The following is a 25,317-nucleotide window of genomic DNA, read 5'->3' as shown; positions in this document are numbered from 1 at the left end:
ACTGAGTTACCTGTCAGCTCCTGTCAGCTTTACATACAGTTAGGCCCATTGGTTCTTTGTAAAAAGTTGAAAAAAAAAAAAGGAACTAAGTCCAAATGCACAGGCAACTGTTGCAAATACTACAGTATGAAATATCAAAATTGGGTCAATTGGGACAAGTATGTCGCATAAACGACACACAGCATTTATAGCCTAGGCTAATTTGTTACGGGCCGGAGTTGCAATTCTGCCATTTGGACGCTATGTTCAATTTGCTTCAAAGCCCCAAGCACTTCCTGGGGGCCTGGTTCTATGCAGAACCAAATCGATGAATTGTGGGTATAACCCTTTATCAGTGTTGTAGTCGAGTCACCAACTGTCGCGTCCAGGCTTGAGTCCGCAGTGTTCAAGTCCAAGTCCGAGTCACCAAAGAAGAGTCAGAGTCGAGTCACCATTACCTGAGTTTGAGTCTGGGTCGAGTCACAAGTCCAGAGAATAGTGACTCGAGTCCGAGTCAGAGTCCAGGACCCGAGTACTCCATCCCTGCCTATTACACATGAAAGTAGTCAGAAACTTCACCCAACTTCTGAACCTATTTAATGAATGGTTGTGTCCGATTTCATAAATCCTCGAGTCCAAGTCGAGTCACGAGTCCAGAGAATAGCGACTCGAGTCCGGGTCCAGGACTCGAGTACGCCATCACTGCCCTATATATATAAATGAATTAAGATTAAATTAGAAAAGATGAAATGGCTGTGGCCACCTCCTGCATGTTGCTGCCAATAAAACCCTTGACCCCTTTTAAGCCTCCACTTCAGCCTGACTGTGCAGGAAATAAATGAGGTGTGTCTACTTTGAAGTCGTGATCAACAGAACCTACAGAACAGGAACACAGTGAACCCGCTGAAGAATGCACTTCTTCCTAGCTCACAGACCTGCTCCACTGCCACAATCCCCCCCCCCCCGTAACCTCCGCTCCTCTGACGCAAACCTCTTCTCCCCACCACTCAGGACCAAGCACCGTACCTGGGGCGACAGAGCTTTCACCATTGCAACCCCCTCCCTCTGGAACTCCCTACATATCCGTGACTGTACTGACCTGGACACATTGAAAACACTAATCAAAACACACACTCTTCAGATTAGCTTTTCACATACAATAGTCTTCACCTGATAGTTACTGGTTTTATTGTTTTTAATTGCTTTTAACATGCTTGTTTTATGTGTTGGTTTTATCGCTTATCTGTTTTTAATGTGCTGGTTTTACTGTAAAGTGTCTTTGAGTACCATGTAAAGCGCTATATAAATAAAATGTATTATTTACTATGAAGTACACATTGTGTTTCTTTCTCCATAGTGTAACGTGCAGTGGTTATCGCTTGATGGTGTTGAGTCTGTCCCCCTCGTCGAGGCTGTTCTGCAAGAGGGACATATTTATTATAGAGGATGTTGGAGACTTCCAATCATCTGCAGGACATGTATCTCCAGGTCACAGGTTCAAGTGTTTATGGAATGACAGAGAATAAGTGGACACCGTTCAAAGTCAATCACAGGTTTATATTGTCGCTGTCGGGCAAAAACCTTGTACACAATTTTTTTCATAAATCAATGCTGCTGGTCACCCTTTACTTCTTACTGGGGGTTTTACACATATTTAAACAGTGGCGGGTGATTGCGTCTGACTTTGTCTGAGAAAAATAGCTAAATAAAATGTTTTTTCATTTCCTGAAAAGCAACGGTTTTGAACATATCAAGGCAGTGAACTTGGGTTTGTGTAGGCACTAGGATTGGAGGTGTTGTACTGTAGGATGCAAACCAAACTAGGCCATGCATTGATAATATGCACCTGTGTCTCCATTACTCGTCGAGTGACAGTTATTTACCCTGACGTCAGTAAGAACTCCCAGACCCCCCAAGCGTGCACTACAGAGTGTGAATAGCTGACTAAGAGTACGGAATGAAAACAGGATGCTTTTTCTACATTCCTCTTAAATTCCTTGAGCACAGGAGAGAACCGGGAAGGGAAAAGAAACAAAGGAAAAACAGGAGCATGTCTGCTGTTTGCGCAGGGAAGTGATATGGGCTGGATGGGGGATTGAGATTGCTACCTTAATCACGCTGTTGTCATAACAGTAGTTGTATTGTTTTCGCTTTGTCTTAGTCCATGTTGTTGCCCCCCCCCGACACGCAGGCTGATGGTAAATCATGATTGTGTGGTTATTATTGTTTGTGAAAGTCTCACTGGGCTCCATACATTAAGATTAGGGCATTGTACTGGCATGTGCATTTACCAATGATATAACTTGACTTAGGCACTGTACGTAAATTACTGGAGTGGGAACTGGGGATTCAATCTTTATTTAGTCAGGTAGTCTCATTGACATTTTATTTATTTGTACAGGGCATCTTAGACATGAAAGGGGAGAGAGAGGGGGAATGACATGCAGCAAAGGGCGCCTGCTCTACCAGGTGAGCTAACCAGGTGCCCGAGATCGCTTTTTTTAAGAGAGACCTGAGAACTAGAAACTTTCATAATCAGAAAACCACACAACCAGACAACCACAATCGCCAAAAATCTAGTAAAAACATAAAAAAGCATAAAAGAAACCATCTAAACAAGGGCACCCAGAGAGCGCAGACCTCAGCCAATGCATACCCTATCTCACAATGTTAATGCAGTGTACAGAATTGTCCCAGTCGGGAAGGTATTTTTCCGATTATTCAGACCCTACATGAATGCAGCACTCGCACCCTTTCTAACAATGTTAACAAAAGTGAAAAATCATTTGCGTATATGCTCCGTGATTCAGATCCGCTTCGAAATGTGATGGGTTCATTCTCGGCCTAGGCTACACCCTTTCACCAAGTTTCATGATAATCGGGCCAGTAGTTTTACCGTAATCCTGTTGACAACCAAACCAAAAGCAATCGGACTAACCGAACCGAAAACATGACCTCCTTGGTTGAGGTAATAACGGTTTAAAATAAATCTAGCTTAAGGCCAGTTTGCTGTTCATTCCATTTGAAAGATGCCGAGTACCTAAAACTAGTTATGCCAAGATTAGTGCGTAGATATGAAAAATCTGAGGCGACGTAATTATTAGATCTTGTACTTTAGGTTCACGATTTAATGAGTAGTAGTTTGACAGCATTAACAGTAGAGCTTTATAGATAAAAATCATGAGATGATCATTTCCTCTTGTCAGTAAGGAAGTCCGTCCAACTTTGTGATACAGAGAGCAGCGGTGAGTACGACATTTTTGTTATTGCAAGATTTCCCCAGCAAAAAAATAATATATAATTATTTTCACAAAGGCCGCCAACGTGCGAAATAGAAGTATATAACAAAAGGCTGAACTTTAATTATAATATAGGCCAACTTTAGATGACGAATAACTTCTTTTTCTTTTACTGTTTGTTATGATGTAGAAGAAAGTGAATGAGAAAGCTACTTTTGGTGGAGATAGCGTGATGAAAAATGAATCCTTGAAACCGTGACAAGATTGTTGTCTGCATGTAGCAAAGGATACAACTCACTGGGCACAGCACAACCATCATTCACTACTATTTAATTCCTTTTTTTTTTTATCACATCCTGCAACAAGGGAATGCTGAAATAGGAATTTGAGGCGTTAAAAACTCTTTCCAAAACAGAGTACCAGCAGCATCCTTGGTATCGGTTCACTGAATTGACTCATCTTGATGTTTCTTGGTATCTCCTTTTGATGACTATTTACTTTTGAGTTACAAACATTTAGAACCGCGAAAAGGTCAAGTGTAAAACATTCCTGTTTACTAATGAGTTACTAAATACATGGTGATGTGGTTTGCACAGTACACAGTAGCCCATCAATAGGCTAAACGGTGATGTGTTTCACACTTTGCAATAAAGTTCCGTTAGGTTCACAACCTAATTAATGAACCAATTATAAACCATTGTTAAACCCTGTATAAGGTAGCCTTGTTGTAAAGTGGTACCGAACTACTGCAAAAAAAATAGCAATATTTTTTTTTTTTTTAAATAATGATATGACAATATAAAACTCCGTGACACATCAAGTGTTTTTGTGTTTTCACTTGCTGTTGTACAGTTCCAGTCAAAACTGGTTGCGAGAACAGTAAAAGCCGGCGTCGGTGCATTCCTCCTCTTCCTGGTTTTGTTTGCTGGGACCAGAGTGGCTCGGGGACAGTCTGGGGACAGACTGGCCTATCTGCACCGCCGGTCCGAACATGCCTGCTGATACCAAAACACATGAAGTCTAGTCATAACCAAACAGCCAGGACCAGCAGGAAGGAAGCAGGCTCGGTCAGGCAGAGAATGAGACGGCGTTGTACTGCATAAATGGATAACTTTTAAAAACTAATTTCAGAATGTGTAATGGCTTCAAAGTCCAGTGACTAAACAATGACATGACTGTTTTAAACAGAAGGCATTCCTGGATGTTTCCTCACCGAGCTCAAAGATGAGTTTTGTTAACATTCAAAGACAAAAGAGTCCACCCGTTACAGTATTGGGAAATTACCTGTCTGTAATTTTTCTTGCAGAAATGGCCCCAGACTGCCAGACATTCCTTCTGCTGCTGCTAAAACAGACATATGTACTTCTTAATACTCAGTAGCATGCCTGTACTGGATGGCATTCTTCACATTATAGTCGAGATTGTCATCGCATCATGTTCTGTGTGCGAGCACACGTTCGCCAGATACAGCGATAGCTGCTCACAGTATCAACAAGGTGTGCAACTCTGTAAACAGCCACTATCCTAGATCCAAATCTTAATTTGCCATTCAAACACCTGACGATGTCCATCTGCTGTCGGGCAGGTACATATACAGATACAGCAGGTGAATACGTGATGAACTATGGCAGATCAGTGTCAACGAGGACACAGGGACAGTGGTAATATGAACGTCCACAAGATGGACAAATACTGCGTAGGCGACTGTGTGCATGGACTTATCGTGATTGTAGTATGTGGAATTAAGAAGTGAGTTTAACTCAATGAAGAAATGAGACGTTGTAAACATTCGGGGCTCAGCCCACATCGAGGGGGGGGGGTCCTGGGGAATGCTCCATTTACAGCAGCTATTTGCACAATTTTTCAAGCCATTTGATAATATAATTCTTAAAAATCTATACACCATTTGGGAAAAACATGATAGTTGCCAAGGAAAAGAATCATCCTGTAGAGCCTACATCCTATTTTGTATTCAGTTGTTCTCGAACTGTCTTTATCATTCTGAAACCAGAGTACAGCAGATGTTGAAGGTTACTAATTTTCACTCCTGCTACCTAAGAAGGGACAGGGTACGACTTTGGCATAAACTACATTACCAATCTTGAAACCTATTTTTAGTACAGTTAAAGCTTTAAAAAACTTTTTGATATTAATGAACATCGGATACATTCAAGCCATTGCCAAATCAGTTGCTACAAAGCTAATTAAGACAATCGGCTCCACACAACTCTCTCTCTCTGTTTTACAATTCATTAGATAGACCAAAGGTGAATTAGGTTTGGCATCATCCACTGTCTTCCTGTTCAGAAGAGACCCAACTCCTCTCTGAATGCAGGACAGGAACTGGAGAGAGTAGATTCATATTTAATACTCATGAATTGGTCATGCCATATACGCAGACAATCTCCAAAACAGGAACCGTTTTGTGTTTCCACCTGCACAAGGTGGAAGTCATGGGATAAGAATTCCCCCCACTCCACGTGGGGTATCCACTCCGTTGTTTATTAAGTGCTTCCTCACCTATTTAAACCATTATGAGGGCCATAAATCTTCTGCGCCCTCCCACCACTTCCAGCTAAAAGGGAGAGTGAGTAGGCAAGGAAGCAGTGGATCAATGTGATGCTGAGTATCTGTCCATTAATCATACTGAAACGAGCAACAGGCATGCAGTGCTTGTTTGATTTTCTGGAAACACCCACACTTGTGCAGACCTAAACCTACTCTAACAAAGCAGTGTTTGTTTGGCCGGTGGAAGAGATTAACCTCTCCTGGAAACATTCTCTTTGTCATATGATACTGAAGTACAGAGCGTCACTTTCTCAGCAGGTCAAATAGAAGTGACTGTCAAAAATAGAAGTGATGGCCATAGATGGTTTGGTGGGAATCATTTTTGCTTCAGGTAAACTGTATTTGCATATTGATTCTTATCATCCTGGCAGAGCCACTGAAGGTGTAACCCAGTAAGAATGAGGTTTTCCGTGTTATCACCACGATCTGTGAGGAATGCTTTTTCAAAAGGTGATGAACATGTCGGATCGATGTCTGACAGATGAATGTCCCATGACAGAAATACAGTACATTAATGCACTAATAGGAAGAACAAACTTCCCAAAAGCTTAAAGGTGCAGTAGTTAAGACTTATAAAACTAACTTTCTGTCATATCTGCTGAAACTGACCCTATGTTTGAGTAAAACAGGTAATTTAAAAAAATAATTCGGCTCCTCTGGCACCACCTACAGCCTGTAGTGCGATTTGCAAAAATCCACAGCTCCCTGTTCAGATGCACCAATCAGGGCCAGAGGGGGTGTCTAACTGCGTGTCAATCACTGCTCATGCACACGCATTCATTCTCCCTTGTGGGGGGAGGGGCTTAGGAGACCGTTTTGGGCTTTAGCAGAAAGGGGGGGAGGGACTGAGAAGTTGTCGATGTTCAAATTTTTTGGCAAAGTCCTGGATCTTCGCAATCCTACCTACGGCACCTTAAATTTTAAATATAACACTAGCGTGGCTCAGCTGGTAGAGCGGTCGTCTAGCAATCTGAAGGTCGGTGGTTTGATCCCTGGCCCCTGCAGTCTACATTTCGAGGTGTCCTTGGGCAAGACACTGAACCCTGAATTGTTCCCGATGTTGCACCATCGATGTGTGTTAATGTTTATCTGATGAGCAGGTGGTATGAATGTGTGTGATGCTTGCTCTTAGGAGAATTGTTGGGGCTCTGTAAATTATAGAGTGTAGTCTAGACCTAATCTGTAAAGTGTCCTGAGATAACTTCTGTTACGATTTGACACTATAAATAAAATAGACTTGAATGGCTGTACTGTGTAAAAGCGCTTTGAGTAGTCGTTAAGACTAGAAAAGCGCTATATAAATGCAGTCCATTTACATCTGTATTTTTCTTACTATGCATCACACTGTCTCTCAATACTTTCCGACTTCACTACCTTGCCTGTGGCTCGCAGCCTGAAGCCCATTGATGTGAGTCTTTAAAAATGGCTCGAGAATATACGTTTTCATTTTACAAAAAGACTCAGTAATTTCCTAAAACATCTGGGCACTGTAATTGTTAGCAAACGTACATGTGTAACATGTTTAAATAGCATTTCGGGATTCCTCATCATCTCATCCATCTGGTGAGACAGCTTCACTGCGGAAAACATTGCGACTCCCCCGATAGCCTTGTATGCTGGACCTTGTTTGGTCAATGTGCTTAACTGTGGCCAAATTGTTAGTCAGGATAGTCAGTGGTGGTGTCTATAAGGTGAATATACTGTAGATATTATATGTTCATCTGTAGTGGTCACAGTAATATTAGTTTGTTTTGTACTTTTTTGCTTGAGACAAATAATTGAGGATAGTTTTTAATGTAATCATGTTCTTGCTCTGGATTAGTCATCTAGTCTATCTAATCTTGTTTTAGTGTGTCTAGGATTCTTCCTTTTTTCAACAACTTGGATTTTTATTTTTTTAGTTTAAACATGTTGATCCAAATTTGTGGGAGGTAAAACCATCACAATGACCTTGTTCACCAAGGAATGTAAATACCAACGGGTACATTCCATCTCAGTCCCCAACACTAACATGTCATTATTGTACATGTGGGGGAAAACCTATCTAATGCCCTGCTGGGAATGTTTATTCTCTTATAAACATTACAGATACTTGCTAGAATCTCGATCTTATCAATCTATGTGCTCAAAAAATTCCATAACTTCAGACACCTTTGTTTTATTTTTCTAGCCTAAATATATCTGACACTCTGCAGATCTTTGGGTAACTAATTATAGTCTGAGGAATCTCCCTTCAAAACAAAGAGCCTTTCCTCGACCAACCTTTTTATCAAGTTTCCGTGATGCTCCAGCTCTTCTGGGTGTACTCCCATCCTTAGCTTTATCGAGCGGGGACGCCCAGGACGATGGCCTTCATTTGCGATGACAGGAGAGTGGGTGGCAGTGGATCCAGCTATGTTACAGTAGTCCCGTTTGAGATGAGCCAGGCCTGTGCCGAATCGATCACCGGTGATCGCCGCCCAATGCATGCCGGTTTGATTTGTATCCGACTTGACCCCGACTTGCTCTGACGTCATGCACACGTGGGCAATGATAACCTCACGAGATCGAGGCGGCTGCAGTTTTTAAAGCCGGACGGCGCAGTTGTTCTCCCCCGACTGCAAGACCCAGGGCATGATGGGAAAAGCCTGGCTCTCAGCTGATCTAACAGCTGATTGGTTCAGAATTTAATTGGTTCAACGATGACGTTTTGTAAAAAACTTTTCATTGTTTTTTAATTGTAGAGATTTTGATTGATATTTGTCTGATTTGAAGGCTTATTCTGTTAACAGAACACGTTTGTGTCTGATGGTAATGCTTAGTCGTCAGAGAGACTAAATCCGATCAGAATACAGATCATCTACAGTCTGTGTACATTAACATCAGCAACAGATCGCATGCAGAGCATTTTACAGGCTACTCTGTCATAATAAAAACAACTGGAGACTGTGTACAAGCTGATATATTGGTCTGATAACATTTTAATAAATCAGAACTGGACTTAACACTTCCTGAACAGACTGAAGGCTGCTGGAAACGGCTGGAAACTGTCCGACTTGACCGCGACTTTTCATCGACCGCCCCTGGCTGCTTCCGTTTGCTCCCTTACACTTTACAGGCAAGGCGCAGCTCATCTTGAACGAGCCTATGTTAAGGCCTGGTCACAGCAGGAAGTGGTACAGTGTAAAATATTTGGTTTGAGAGTCTTGGTGATGTGGTGACTGTACTCACAGGGTGAGGATATTTTTTATTAGATAGTGTAGACAGATAGGAAAGGAAGGCGAGAGAGGGGACGACACGCAGCAAAGGGCTGCGGTTGGGATTCGAACCCGGGCCACTGCCAAGGACCCACCCTATATGGGGCAGTCTATACTGGGTGAGCTAGAGGTCACCCCGTCGTGCAGATTTCTTAAAGTCGGTAATGAGGGTTATAACCATGAGACAACCGTAATCTGTTTTTCAAGATTCCTTGGCATTGGCTTATCTAATGTTTGAGTGAAACTGTGATACGGCAGTGTATAATCAGCCTCTGTGTTTACAGTGATGTGCTTATTGTTTCCCCCTCTGTTTCCCGCAGAGGGACACAAGGAAAGTGTAGGCGGCTCTATTATCAGGACAGTGGTCACCCTTGATATAACCCACATTTGTGTTTTTGCAGTTTCACTTTTTCCACCGTTATGTTAGGGTTATTAGTAGTTAGTTGGTATTCTTGAGAGAGAAACTCTGGTCCATTAGCAATACCACGGAGAGGTTGTCCAACCTCTACTATTGTACACAAGAATGTAAATTACACATCACCTTCATTTGGCCTACAATTAACTCCACCCTAATTTATTATGAATTAGTTTTAAGTACAAGTGTGCTTCTGCTCTGCTGGATGGATGGAAATACTCCTAAAACTGGTCCAACAAGTATAACATGTTGGTCTGAATTGATCCAGACAGTTCCAGGTTTTCACCTCGCTCCTCGCTTGAACTGGAACTTCTTCTGGTCCTCCTCCGTGAAGGCCGTCTCAAGGCTCTTATTCCTGCCACAAGGAGTGAGGATCGAGGAGCGATCTCCGAGGAGCTATGAGCGAGGATACAGAGAGCAGCCTTCCCGGAAGCCATGCAGCTGAAAGTCACTGCTAACTCCTCCCATACAGCTGACAAATTCACGTGACGCTTCAGAGGAAAGGACGTCTCATCCCTCTAAAACACATTTCCTTGTTTCCTCTCTCCTTGCATCATTAAATTGCATCCATGGTTCCACCATTTGCTTCCCTTCCTCGCATCTTAGTCCGTCCCGCCAAGGAAGCATTGGTATCCACGATGCTCGCTCCTCGCGGGCACCAAGGAGGGCCAGAACAACTTCCGGTTCAAGCGAGGAGATGTCAAATAAGAGACTTGAGAAGCAGCCCCTGGGAATTGGTAAAGGGCTCTAGTTCCACTCTCTCAGGGAAGCTCCACCCTCTGCCTCTCCATTAGCAGGCACACACCTGGAGACCATTGCCCCATAAAGAACTGATATACTGTAGGGAGCACTCAGGATCTCTTGATACATTTTGGTCCAGTATGGCTTCTCCTCGAAGGTATGTGTCAAGGCTGAATTTGTTGTAACTTTTGTGAACACTTTTTGAAAGACTTTTTATTGACCAATTGTACTGTGTTTTGAATGCAGGCATTTCAAGCCACCTGTAGCACAGACCCTGTAGACTGCATGACTTGTTTTATCACTAAATCTCACTGCAATGATGGTATTTGAAGCGATATCCTGAGGTAAAAGCTGCTACCTAGTTCAGCTATGCAATTTTACACGTATGTATGTATGTGTGTGTTTGTATATGGCCTGTCATAATGTTTTCTATTGCAGTTGCTTTAAACGTCCCATCATTGTATGAGCTGGAGCCAGATCTGGGTTGACTGTTTACTGCATTGTTTGAGGTAATCATATGAACAGTAAGGTGTTAAGCAGCTATTGTTTGTAGCAAATGACTTAACTAGTTTAAATGAATCATTTTAGGGTTCTATAGCCACTGCTGTCTTACCTGCCTGATAATCGCCCCTGACCTGTCCTGTGTATATATGATAGCTGTGTGCACAAATTTATCTCAGCCTTATTGCGCACCAGTGTGTGGGTGTGGCGGTGTCTGGGCATTCTGGTAGCACCCAGGTAACCCCCTGCATGTCTGACTCCTGTACAGACTGAGGTTATAACGGTTTGGCTTCGTCTCTTCTGGCAGCCCTGGCACTGTTAGCATTAGCATGTTTCTATCCATCATGGCTTGAGTTTTTACCCTATTGAATTCAATAAAGGACTATGCATTTTATCATTTGTGGGCTATGCAATATGTGGGATATGCAATATTTCTTATTTGGGGGATTTTATCCCTCCCACAACTTACCTCGGTTACACTATTATACTGAATACAGCTGAGCATTACTAAACAAAACTACTAAAAATTGTGCTTGGATGCAATTTTAAAAAAACGGTAGGTACTTGTAAAATGCAGACTTTTTAGAAACATTAAAATTAGAAATCTGTTTCATGACTGTTCAGATATCTATTAATCTGTCAACGTAGTTAAGTGAGTAGGGCAGATCAATCAGCACCTTTTCCATCATTGTTAGAATTTATGGTCTGATCAAATTTGTCACAGGAAAGGAGTGTTTAAATGGAGACACAATAAAAGCGGTAATATAATTCTGCTGTCTAATTATAGATTTGAAGACGTGGGTGTAGCCTATCAAACAGCACATGCATTGTGCAGATTCTATTCACCAAAAAATGCTCTATCTAGCATATTTATAGAAAGCCTTTTCAGGGTTCAGTGACGTTGGTTTCCTCTGTTTGTTCACTGTTTTTGAGTTAAATATGAGGCTGTTTCATGCAGGATCACAATGCTGATTGGCAAATGATTATTTGAAGAGGAAACGTACCCATGATGGGATGAATCTGCCCCGATGAAAAACACAGAAGAGGACATGTACAACATGTTCAAGAATGTATTTCTGTGACTGTATCAACAGAGACTTATGCGGTAAGGTCAGTCAGAAGGATGTATTGCGACTGTGATCCTTATCCTTAACAGATTTATAATGAAAAGCTGTGTTTTTAAGCCTGGGTCCTGATCAATCTAATTTTCAATGTGCTTGGGTGGATTCCTTGACTTATAGGAATATATATAATTTAGTGTTTCTAAAAAGAAGTTAAGTTGTAAGAAATTCCCAGGAAAAAAAGGAACTGATGCAAACAGACCAAAGTTCCAACAAAACTGTCTTCATCAGTCAAAATGGACAAAAGCACAAGGCAAACACATGCACAATTGTTATTGGATAATTAGTTAAACAAGATTACCAATCTATTGGGTAATGGATCCAAGGGTGGGAGATTCCATAGCTAATGTCCAGGTGCCACAGCCCACACTCATGTCCGAAACAAAACAACACAGAGCTACAATAAAGTTACAAAGATAAGGTACAAAAAGTAAAAGCAGAGACAGTTTAGAACTGAGACGCCCCAACTCAGTAACTTGCTGTATCTGTGTCACATGGGTTTTGCCACTGCCACGCCTCTTTAGAAGACTAGTCTGAGTGTATTGATTCTAATGGGAGAAGTGAACATGAACACAGATTATTCTTTCGCCTATAGTCACCAAAGTAAATATTGGACCAGTTAGTCAAAGACACATATCTCCCGAACATGTGACACTAAAATGGCATTTTTTAGACGGACAAATCAGGAAGAAACTTTGTCTCAGGAACGAACTCTCACGAGATCTGGCAACATAGATGAGCGTCATCTAACGTTCAAGAACACCCTAACAAAAAATAAAATTCCGTTATGCTAAATGTGTCTTTAGCTGTGTAAATATAACCAAAAGAAAATATTAATAATGTATGCAAATATAACCTTTTATAACAATAATATAATAATAAAAGTATGAAACAGTACACACATTTCCTGAAAGTGTAATGTACGTTATAATAATAACTAGAAAATGCATTTCCTGCAGAAAATGCGTGGGAATGCTGAATAGCTGAATTGCTAAAGCTAAACTGGATTAATAGCTTAAATCCGTAAGAAGAAGTTGAAGTAGTGAAATCAGCATCAGCATTCCCACTGATAAGGTTATTGTCTACCGGCAGGCCTCCATGCTACAGTCACCGCCACACACAGAGCTCCAAAGAGCGGGGGATAAGGGCGACCAGGCGGGGGTCAGATCTGGGCACAGCACCTGAACAAAAACACTTTAATAACATCCGAAACATTTACTCTAAGTGGTTTCTGTGACATGAGAAATGCATAACAAATAATGTTTAAAAATACAAAAACTTCCACAGAGCTGTAACCTCACCTAGTGAAAAAGTCACACCATGCTACTGACTCTCCGATGTGGAACAAATACACCTTCATACTCCTAAATGCTATGGTTCAACTATTTTCTGTTTTACAGAGGCGTTTGTCAGTGTTTCTATCGTACATCAAATCACTCTGAAAGTGATCCCATCAATATCCAGGGGAGGGGCTAGAAGGGGGGCACGGGGTGGCACCGCCCCTTCCCTGAAACATGATTGCCCCCCCAATCCATTGGGCTAGAGTGCTGTCAATCTGACAATTGTGATTTCTATTGGATCAGAGTACTGTCACTTGGCTGCCTGTTCTGCCAATCTTCCCAGCCCTTGTCACATGACTAATTAATATTTCCATGACGACTAAACCAAAATTCTGATACCATGGAACCAGCACTGGAATTGTTTTTTTAAAAAGTGGCAGACTGAGCCTATAGAAAATGTGTATTATATTTGGATACACAATTTGTTTAAAGGTGCCGTAGGTTGTGAAGATCCAGAACTTAGTCAAAAAATTTGAACATCGACAACTTCTAAGTCCCTCCCCCCTTTTCCGCTAAAGTCCAAAACGGTCTCCTAAGCCCCTCCCCCCACAAGGGAGAATGAATGCGTGTGCATGAGCAGTGATTGACACGCAGTTAGACACCCCCCCTGGCCCTGATTGGAGCATCTGAACAGAGAGTGGTGGATTTTTGCAAATCGCACTACAGGCTGTAGGTGGTGCCAGAGGAGCCGAATTATTTTTTTAAATGACCAGCTTCATGTAGTTCTACTGGAACATGGGGTCAGTTTCAGCAAATATGACAGAAAGTTAGTTTTATAGGTCTTACCTACTGCACCTTTAATATGAAAAACAAGTGAAACTAAAAATGAATGTGATGTTTTATTTAGCAGAATTACATTATGCTGTTCTATCATATCCAATATTTCCTATATTTCTAAGCAGATTTTAGATAAAATGCATTTTTCTGTTGCATGTGTTTTTGGGGTTTGTGTGTTTTTTTTTCTCAATGTGCGTTGTTTCTGTATTTGCAGCACGTTTCTACTAATGGAAGTGTTTTGGGCCGTTGTAGCACATTTGCCCCGGTCGGCCACCATAAATGTGCCATTTTAAAGGCATAAACCTAACAATATAGGCCTATACATTTTTATTATATTGCTGTCAGAACCATATCACCTCCATTTTTCCAATGTTAATAATCCAGCACTTTAACAGTAACAGATATGTCCCAATGTCATATAAAGCTCTGCTGGCCTTGCCCAGTAACCCAGCAAAAACACTTTGGGATCAAATCATAAAAGGGTTACTATAATTAAATACAGTAAGAGGGTGGGAAACCCTGTCTGGGGCAGTAAGACTGGGTCCACCTAAAGGTCACTGGCAGGTTTGTTTTTGTGTGACTTTTCCTTACCATACCAACAGTTCCTCTCATGGAGTTCAGTAGGGTATTCAGCAGAGAAAACAACTCCAGACTGGGAATGGCTGTGGCAGCTATTCTCACAGCAGGCAGCGCTGTATGCTGTGTTTACTTCCTAATACCAGGCAAACAAAGGGGAACATGCAGTTTTATCGCTGATTGAACTGCTTCAGTATCAGCTCTGGCATCGGCGCATTGTTCTTAAATTCAACAATCAGAATTTTTTTCTTTGTTTCTTTTGTGTTTGAGTTTAATTTAAGAATTTTCAATTAAACTGCAAATAGTAATGAAAGAAATCCATAGCTCTAGTTGTCATTAGTCCTGGTATTAGGTGAGTGGCTTTATTCAGATGATTGTCGGATTGAGTTGTTGGACTCGTCCAACAACTTTATGTCTATACACTCAGTGGCAGAGTCTTTACCAGCCCAGTAGATGGCAGACAAATCTCTGCCTCTGCTCTATGGTGTACACTACAGTCTACAAAAACATGCACTGTGCTCATACCATGTAGTTCAACAAATGACCAGAAGAGATCACAGTAGGCCTAGTAATACTTTTGATTGGTGTACCGTCTGCAGAAAGAAAGATGTATGACTACTCAAGTTTTAGAGACAGAGCTGAGAGTTGAATTAGACATAGAATGCAACTTACAATGTAGATGCATTTGAACACTGAACACACCAATTGTATAAAGAAGACAAAATATTTGCCCATTTTTAATATTTCTCACAGTTGCATTGATATGGAAGCCCATTTCAGCCAGTAAAAGAAAAGAATAAGATGAAAACTAGGCCTTGTGAGGATAAAAAGATCCTGTATTTCCTTATAATGAGATACATTCCAATTTAGAATGCATGTAACCTCATTGAGATTAGAATTATCGTTGTCCTGGCCAAGACAGCAGCAGCAGCAGCAGTAGCAGCAGCACATTAAAACAAAGTTACAGACATACAACATATAACAGCTAGACAATAACATATCAAAGTCCAGCGTGATTATACAAAAAAAAAAGACTTCATTATAATGAGGTACTAAGTCATTATTTTGAGAATGTTTTTTTTTATTATTATGACTTACAGGGTCTTTTTTAATTCCATTACAGTGGCGGGAAAAGGCTTTCACACATTGATATTTACATAGATACATACATAAATACACACATACATACATACATACATACATACATACATATACATACACATACATACATACATCTGACTATTTTTCCTTAATAGAAGAAGACCTACTTTTTTGATTTTGAAGGGAAAATTACATTTTACACTGTTGTTACACAGGCCTGAAATACACACACATGCAGAGGACCTACACATACACATACGGAGAGATGTCAGAGTGAGGGGGCTGTCCATGGACAGGCACCCCGATAAGTTGGGGGTTGGGTGTCTTGCTCAAGGGCACCATGGCAGTGCCCAGGTGGTGAACTGGCACTTCTCCAATTACCAGTCCACAGTCTGTACTTGGTCCGTACCGGGACTTGAACTAGTAATTCCAACACTTGCTACTACTCAAAATGCACTTAAATTGGACCCAATATAAAAAAATATATAAATTGTATTACACCCTGGATAACTGCCAATTCAAAATTTTAGATAGATAGATACTTTATTGATCTCCAAGGGGAAATTCAAGGTCCCAGTAGCTTAAAGACATCACACCCAACATAGGCTACACATACATCATAAACAGGATGATAAAATAACAAATCCACATGCATAATATGGACAATAAAAGAAAAGATACTAAATAAAAAAATCCACATGAATGTACTAAGGGATGTATAAGCATGAGACGCTTGCAGTGACAGGCCAGGGACTGACCCTGTGATTCAGTATGTATGGTAAGGTGCTCTATGAGAGTGTGTCATGGTGGTAGTGCAAAGTCCAATAGTGCAAGGATAAAGTCTAGAGACCAGCATTAAATATGGACAATATAAGAGAATGATGTAGACATAGTAATATAAAAACTATATAGCAGTGCAAGGATACAGTTACACAAAAAAAGACAGCATTAAATATGGGCATTATAAGGGAATAAAGTAGACAGTAGGATAGACACAAATCAACAGTCAATATTAGAGGTTTGAAGTAATAGGGTTACAGCCATTGTTCAAGTACTGAGTTAGACCTCAGTCCATGCTGGGGGAAGGAGGGAGGGAGGGGATGTGCATATGGGCTAATATAGCCAGTGTAAACAGTGTAAGCAGTGGGCCAGTGGACAGTCAGTACATAACTGTTGTTATTGGAGGTAGTGGAAGTGGTGAAGAGGGAGGAGAGGCAGACAGACTATGCAGAGAAGTCTATCTGTCCTCTTCTCTTTTGTGAAGCATTGTAGAGTTGTATGGCCCTGGGAATGACTTTCTCAGTCTGTCAGTTGTGCATGGCAGTGCATGGCAGTGTGCGTAGTCTTGAGCTGACCATGAAAGAGAATTATATATAATGTTAATAAAAGTGACATTCTGTCTGACTATTCATGTTGCCAGGATTCAAGGGTTTTATTTGTCACATTCAAGCATTATGATGTGGCATACTCATTACGACTGTTATCGGCTATATCTTGTATATTATAGGCTATCATTTGTCATAATTTGATCTTTATTCGATTGAATACAGCAAATTAACTTTATTAAAACAATTAATTGTTCTAAACCTCGATTCAAGGCCACACATTTTCCTCAAAACATAATTGTAAAAGTTGTCATTACAAATAGTGACACAATCAGGTGAAAGGGGACAAAGTTTATGGAACCGCCTAACTGTAAACATCATGACAGTCTTTCCCTACCTCTCACCAAAGTGTTTTAGTGGCCAATACTTAACCATGCCTTAGTATATAATATATTATTATTTTTTGCTATGGTCACATTCTTTAACAAACCATCACAATGAAATGTCATTTGCTACACATTCAGAGAGCTCAGTCGGTCACGTGATTCCTGCTCTCTAGATGGGAGCAGCAGCCACCCTACTAAGAAGTGCGCATGCGCAACAGTATTTAATCTTCCTCCCGATTTAAGGTGCAGTACCTTTTGACAACAAATTGTTAACAAACATTTCAGTACAGCCTTTCACGGTTCTCTTAGTATTTTGTGTAAAATTCAGGCGATGCTTGTATGTTTTCTTGCTCCGCCCGCTCCAGAAAGTTACTTTTTGTGACTTTATTTGGGTCAAAATGTAGTTGGTGTAGCTAGTTCCGCCTTGCTTTCACCCTGTTATGGACAGCAACGACAAGTGTCAAAAGTAGCTTATCAGGGTCGAGATACAACGAGATACAGGAAAACCACGTCTACTGCCTTTTGGATACACTTTCAACACGAATTAGCCGGCTCCAATAAAAGGTGAGTAGCTCTCTGCACCATGATACATAGGTCTGTTTGAGCTGGAACAAGTATGAGCTAATTTACGTTAGCTGACAAAGCTAATGCTAAAGCAAAGGGACGGGAGCTACCTGTTGCTGACTCTAACTTACTTTAGCTAGCAGCAGCCAAGGATTAGCATTATGTCAGTGCTCTTGTAATGCGTTTCTTTCTTTAGCTCCAAAACTTAATTTTGGTTGGACAATTTAGAAAGGAAAAATGCACAGGGAGACCGAAAATAAGTGACAATGACTGTTTTTAGACTGTGTTACAGTCTGTCTTAACTTTTCCCAATTAGCATCTGTTATCCGCTAACGGTACCTGTACCTGTCTGATGTTAGCTTGTTGGTCAACGTGTAACGTTTTCTAGGGCGATGCTGTGTAAAATACCTTACTTATCCTTACCATAATAACTTATCGTGGCAGTGAGTTGGCTGTTTGTTGTTTTCAAGACACTTAACCACTTTGTGAATGTTTAAACCTATATTTATTTTTAATTTAACATTGCATTCTTCTAACGTAGCGCATTTGATGCGTCACTAATCCCTCAGACCTGTACATGGCGGCTGCAGCATTATATTACATTGTAAAGATTGGAGTAAGGCTTCAGGTGTAAACTCTCAGAAACTTGCCTCACTGTGAAGCATTCCACTGCATTCCATTGACATGCCAGTTTACTTGTTCCAACAAGCACCCAGTGTTTTTAGTACCGACTGAGTGCGGTAATACGCCCTATAGGACATCACAGACTCTTAAAAAGAGAAGACAAAGGGAGCTGCAGTTTATTGTATCTGTTCTGGATAGGCAAGCAGGCAGCATTGTAATCAGGTCAGTCATGTTATTGTGCTTTGTATACAAATAGTGGATTGTTGCATCTGACAGGAATTGCACGTTGCTTATCCAGCCGATGAGGTGTTGGTAACATAAAGGTGAGTGGCGTTTTGGAATGAGATTGAGATACTGTTGGTGATATGTTGCAGGGGATTGACACTGATTTTCAAAGGCTTCAAATGGTGGGAAATGGACACCTATCATGGCTCCTAACTTTAATCTAGTTCACAATAACACCTACGATGGCAGCTATCCAACTGTTGTACGGTGGAGATATTCTGTACTTTAGCCAAAGAGGTAATCATTTCAATCCAATTTTCTGATAGTGAGAAGTGTGTCACGAAAACGTGTTCACATTTTTGAATTAAATGTGTTAGAAAGGTAGGCCTTTTGCATAGCAACACGTTTTTGGTGTATGTCCAGGAATGAGCTATTTTCTCTTTTACAGTAGTAGCTCAAAAAATATCTTGCACATGTGATCTGAATCTAGATACAAATGAAATGCACTACTGGTCAAACGTTTGGGGTCACTTAGAAATTTCCATTCCACTTCATTATAGACAGAATACCAGCTGAGATCAGTTGCATTGCTTTTTTAATCAGGGCAGCAGTTTTCAGATTACATTATGTGCTTACATAATTGCAAAAGGGTTCTGGACTGTTGTAGAAAGAAGTGGCCGATCTTTAATGCAATATCTACATTGCCCATTATCAGCAACCATTCATCCAATGTTCCAAAGGCACATTCTGTTTACTAATCTGATATCATTTTAAAAGGCTAACTGAGAAAACATTGGAGAACCCTTTTGCAATTATGTAAGCACATAATGTAATCTGAAAACTGCTGCCCTGGTTAAAAAAACAATGCAACTGATCTCAGCTGGTATTCTGTCTGTAATGGAGTGGAATGGAAATTTCTAAGTGACCCCAAACTTTTGACCGGTAGTGTATATTTCTAAAACTATAACTAACAGCATTTTGCAGCCTCGGAAGAGCTATGCCCTGATATTTAGGCAATTCTGAGATTGGAAACAAACTGTAAAAGTAGCTGAATTTGGTTAAAATAAGCTACTATGACTGGTATAATAGTAATCAACAAAAAGCAGATGTACTGTATTCAGATGGAGTTGTGTGAGCATTTGAGTACTGTGGGTCTGTGTGGGACTTATATAACCAGATTTGTGTGTCATTATCAGTCTGCTGGTGACAGTGGCTCATTGAGATCTAAGCAGCTCGCTCCCAAACAAACTCCAGCTTGGTTCTTTATTCAGTGATTGCCAAGTCTGCAGAATGAACTTGGCCCAATGGCTGATTGTACTCCCCTCAGCTCTGCAGAGCTCCGTCCTTTTATCAGATGAACTGGGAGTTCTTAATGAGCTAACAGAGAACAAACAGGATTGTGTAAAATAAATGAATGAACTACCAGTGCATTGCAGACAGAGCACAGCTGATTTGAAACATTAACTTCTCAAAGAAATCATACAACACCTATTTAGCCTGTCAACTAGAGTATGAAATACCTCTGACAGTTCTTAAAGTGTCATTCATCATTTAGCAATCTCAGCGGTTATTATTGCTTTGCTAAGGTGACACAGTCTGTTATAAAACAGCACTTTGGTTCCATTAGAACTGAGTCAAATCTACATTAACAAGGTTCGCTTACAGTGTGGATTGGTATTATTATTACAAAAGAGAAAGGTCTGAGGGCACACCTTTAAAAAAAACCAAAACAAAAGGTGTACACTGGCACTCATGTGAAAATACTGAAATACTGCTGTCAGATCCTGTTACCAAACCAGAAAACCTTGCAGTCAGCCAATTGTCAACCCAACAATATCGTCGCAATATTCGATTATGGATGTATTTGGTCAAGAAAATCGTGATATCTGATTTTCTCCATAACGCCTAGGGAGGGAATCACCAGAGGCCTCACGATACGATATCATCACAATATTTATGTCACGATACGATATTATTGCGATTTTAAACATATTGCAATATTCTGTGATATATTGCAAATTATTACCCTTTTTCCAGCTACAAATATTTCCCAATTTCAAATTATGTCCCCAAAAGGAACCTGTTTTATCTAAAAAAGATACATTCTTAGTTTGTTCATCTCACTTAAATGTTATTGCTGCAAAATGGGAAGCGGACAAACTGACCAACACATGTATAATAATTAGGGCTGTCAAAATAAAAAAAAATAACACATTAAAAAAAATAATGCAGATTAATCCATTCCATATTGGCATTTGACCCGGAGCTGTTCTAGCCACCATTTGACTGTAAAATGAAGGAGGGAGACGAGAATGTTCTGCCTGGATCATTAATTGGAACATTTACTTGTAAAAATCTTCTTCCTGCCAACCCTGGCTACCGAAATCTGGCGCCACTGATATGTCTGCGCTTCTCTCTGATGCTCTGAAGACGATACAGGCAACACAAACACCGCTGCACATGAAGCTAGTTAACACAATACTCAACAGCAGCTAACGTTAGCCTACCGCTAGCTAGTAGCTGGATTAAACACGGTTAAGATGCTGACAGCTAACGCTAAACGGTGTAAAGTTTGACTGTGTTTTACTGTAGAGGATTCAACACCGGGATGTAACAATCTGCAGCTGCCGTCGGAGAAACAACACAGTCGGTGCGTTCAATGAAACTGGTAAACTACAGCCTCGTGGTGCATTTGAAGTTATTGTAAATGTCCTTTTCCTATCTGTTGGTTGTTTTTGTCGTTCAACAGCAATTTACTAGTGAAATAAGTTATTGTTATACATTATTGTTTAATCATTTAATTTTGACCATATGGCCTTAGCAATAAACAAGCCGTTCTTTAATGTCACCAACTGTTGTTTAGTACCCTTTTTTTACTTTCTTAAAAAGTATCGGATCAGGCACCGTTAATGTATGCGATTAATTTTGATTAATTAATCACAGAGTATGTAATTAATTAGATTACATTTTTTAATCGATTGACAGCCCTAATAATAGATCGATACTTGGCGTCCGTGTATCGATTAGAGATGCACCGATTACAATTTTCTAGGCCGATTCTGATTTTCTTTGAGTTAGGCCAGCCAATACCGATTTCATTTTTTCTAACCACTTTACAGCACACACAAATATTTATTTTCCATCTTTTCTTTAATAGAACATTTTGCACAGAACATAGAACATTTTTTGAACAGATCATGGATCACTATAAAATAGAACTATATGAATTACTCCTGGTGTGGGAAATTCACACACATCTAAAGTGCAACGTTAGAACCATTTCCTTCTTTTCACATCCGATATCCAACAAAAAAAATGGGATTTGGGTTTTTGGTGTCGTCCCTCCACGCCCTACTGTTTCCTTGCAGGTGTTGCATATTGCAAACTTGTTATCTTCTGCACACACGCTGAAGAATTTCCAAACAGCTGACATGTTGTGGGTTAATTCACGAGGTTCCCTACATGTGCGAGAATAGAGCGGACACGCGCTTCACACGGCGGAAAAGTTGAGAGAAAGGAAAAAGAGACTGTGCTGTCGCGTCCGTGTGTGCGTGCGTCCTGTAACATGTATAACTTATGTTGTCAGTTAATTGTAGCATTGAACGGCATGAAATCGGCATATGTCAGACTGACCTGCCGGTCGCCAGTCATGGCCGAGCACGTGAAAACCGGCCAATTCCGGTCACCGGCCGGTCTATCGGTGCATCTCTAGTATCGATACAGCATTGCAATGGAAAATATCGCGATACTATGCTGTATCGATTTCCCCCCACCCCTAATATCGCCCAGCCCTAATACCCATATATTTCCGGTGGGCTTGATTCACAAAGACAACATGGAAGCAGTGACTTAATCCTTAACATAAGGAATCTCATGGGCCGAGCTATTTGCGTCTCAACCTTTGGGTGACAGGCCTGTGTGTGAACCTGTGTGTTTGTTCATGTTCACATGGTGTCCTGAGGGCTTCAGCATTAGAATGCGGGTAGGAGTCCCCTAGCTCAGCTGCTCTAGTTTACTGGCTTTGCTCACAAAGCGGTACACATTAACGCACCTCTGTGTTGGCCCTGCTGCACAGCCTGCACCAGCTCGCCTGGGCCCAGGGGCCCAGTGCACTGGGAAGATATCTGAGAACAGAATTGGGTTGCAGCGGTGCTGAACTTTATCTAGTGAATTATTTGTGACTTCAAGTGCGTATCAACTTCTCTCTCTTTTATAGGCAGGTTGGCGCAATGAATAATACATCCATTAAGGCTTTTTTTAAAATGGTAAGCAAATAAACTAAATCAAATTGGGCTTTCATTGTTCATTCGTTGCTCAGATATTTTGTCTATTTAGAGTAAGTTATGCCATAGATATCCAGGCAGAACAATACAAATGGCAGTATTTGTGTTGAGTAACTGTAGTTCCATCAGAAACTTTGTAGTCCCTCCTGCTGCTGTTGAGCATGTGCTGTGTACATTATACTGTAGCCAAAGACTTGTCAAACCTGTTGGACTGAACCAGAGCTGACCAGGCAGAGGGTTGTCTGCTGTTAGAATGCAGCTGAAACTAGCTGAATTGAAGTTCAAGGTAGAGTTGCTTCTTTAGTTTGCATTTGAGGTAATGAACTCATACTTTAATAGTTTTGTCTGTGGCTATATCTATCTAATAAGCTCAAGCATGTTTTCAGGCTACGTGTGTGTGTGTGTGTGTGTGTGTGTGTGTGTGTGTTTAAATAAATAGCTTAGCTCCAAGAAGCAAGTTGACTTTGTGTCCTCCTGTTTTATGTTCCTGTCTGTTTGTATATTTTACAGGTGGCGTCATCATTTTGCTGCTTAGTTTTCCTGCTGGAACCAGAAGTCACAGCCCATCAGCAAGGAGAGCGTTTCTTGGGGAAGAGTTTATCGACGACCAATGATCTTCAGTAGAAGTAAGTTGGTCTAACAAGACACCGTTTTGTTAGGGCTGACGTCTTCTGGACGGCGCGTCGATAGGTTGGGCGATAAGCTCTTGTCTGTCCAAATTCTGATTGGACGGGCAATCGCTGATTTTACTTTCGTGAGCACGTTTCAAAGCATTTTTTTTTCTGCCTGAAATTGCCCAGAAGGGAGCGCTTTGGAGGCGCAGCTTTTTCTTCAGCTGAGTGCTGTGATACAGAATATCTGCGGAGGTAAAAAGCCTATTTGTCCCGCTCCTCCTCTTCTGTGATTGGACAGCTGGGTGACTGTGAACGGTGACTAAACCTTTTTTCAACTCGCCGCGACTAGAAAAAAACTTCAAATGTGCAGCGCTCAGCGCAGAATAGACGCTCTGCGTCCTGTCACACTCCTGGTGTTTGTAGCATAGTGTGAACATGCGGCGCTCCCATTGCAAATAGGGATGTCACGAGAACCGGTACTACCGACACCTTCCGGTTCTAAAATGACAAAACACCGACGATGCCCATTTTTTGAAGCACCGTTAGCGACGATGCCAGTGTTAGCAGCATCGGTGCTGCGCCTCTTCCGGAACTGATGGGGGCAGTATACATTTTAGAGTGTTCCAGTCGTTACATTCAGAAGAAGGAGGTCACGAAGAAGTGGCCGAGAGTCAACTCTACCCGACCTAAAAAACGGCTATTGCACATGTTTTGTATGTCTTGTTATGACATTTTGATATTTTTCAAATATTTTATTAAAGAAGTTCATGTTTCAAGTTAAAGTACATGGAATCTTAGAAAATCCTTACTGTGGTATCGAAATCGGCATCGGGAATTGTGTTATTTTACTGGTATTGGCACCAACTACTGATTTTTTTTGGTATCGTGACACCCCTAATTGCAAAGCTGGCCGATTTAGTTAATCTAGAGATAACGTGCAGATTTCTTTCACATCGACCAACGGATTGGTTGAAGAATAGGTGGAATTTCGACCAACATTTTCTTTTGGTTGACTACAGTCCTACAGTTTGTAGCTAAATGTAACTAATATTGGTTTATTGTTCTTTACTTTTATCTGGACTACACTTTAAAGCTGAATTCACAGATAAACTGTGCTTTATAAATCCATAAAACCTTGGCCTAGTCCAACTGATAAATAGGTCAAATACTTGCATGCCAGGCTACACTCTCCCTTTTATGCTGCAGTGTACACATTGTGCAGCCTATTCAGTCACACGTTTGGTCTTACCAGTTTGTTCTCTAGGATCGTTTGACATTCCAAAGTGCAGTCTGATACTGCTGTTTGGACCCTTCCCTGTTAGCGTCATGATATAGCCACGCCTGCTGGTTTTGACCAATTACAGGCAGAGAATTTGAAGAGTAACCGTGAAGCTCACCGGGAGAGACGACACTAATTTACTTTGTTTGTCAGTGCCAGTTGCTTATCTGTGCATGTGGTCCCGATCTTGACACTATGATCATTCCTTCTGCCCAGCTGCTATGTCCTAAAGCTACAGGACGTTCAAAATTGTGTGTTTGTACTGTGTTGGACAGATGTAATGTTAAACAGGTTGTTGTACTAAATGTGCAGGTCTCTCTACATGTCTCTGCTGTTCATTGGATTGTTGTGTTGTAGGCCTGCACGATTCGGGGAAAAATATAAATCACGTTTTTTTAAGCTTAGAATTGATATCCCGATTCT

At 41.0% G+C, this 25,317-nt stretch overlaps 1 protein-coding gene across 2 annotated transcripts in view; it reads left to right on the top strand.

Moving 5' to 3' along the window:
• Positions 1-17,516: 17,516 nt before the first annotated feature.
• Positions 17,517-25,317, top strand: part of phactr4a (phosphatase and actin regulator 4a) — a 37,371-nt gene continuing 29,570 nt past the window's right edge. For both annotated transcript variants that reach the window (XM_078268599.1, XM_078268598.1), the window contains exons 1-2: positions 17,517-17,869; positions 23,512-23,627. The gene's annotated coding sequence lies outside the window, so the exon portion shown is untranslated. The remainder of the gene's footprint in view (positions 17,870-23,511; positions 23,628-25,317) is intronic.

The sequence above is a fragment of the Sander vitreus genome, chromosome 14, assembly GCF_031162955.1.
Source record: "Sander vitreus isolate 19-12246 chromosome 14, sanVit1, whole genome shotgun sequence".
NCBI lineage: Eukaryota > Metazoa > Chordata > Actinopteri > Perciformes > Percidae > Sander > Sander vitreus.
Note: the sequence above shows the minus strand (reverse complement) of the source record. Positions and strands in the feature narration are given on the sequence as shown.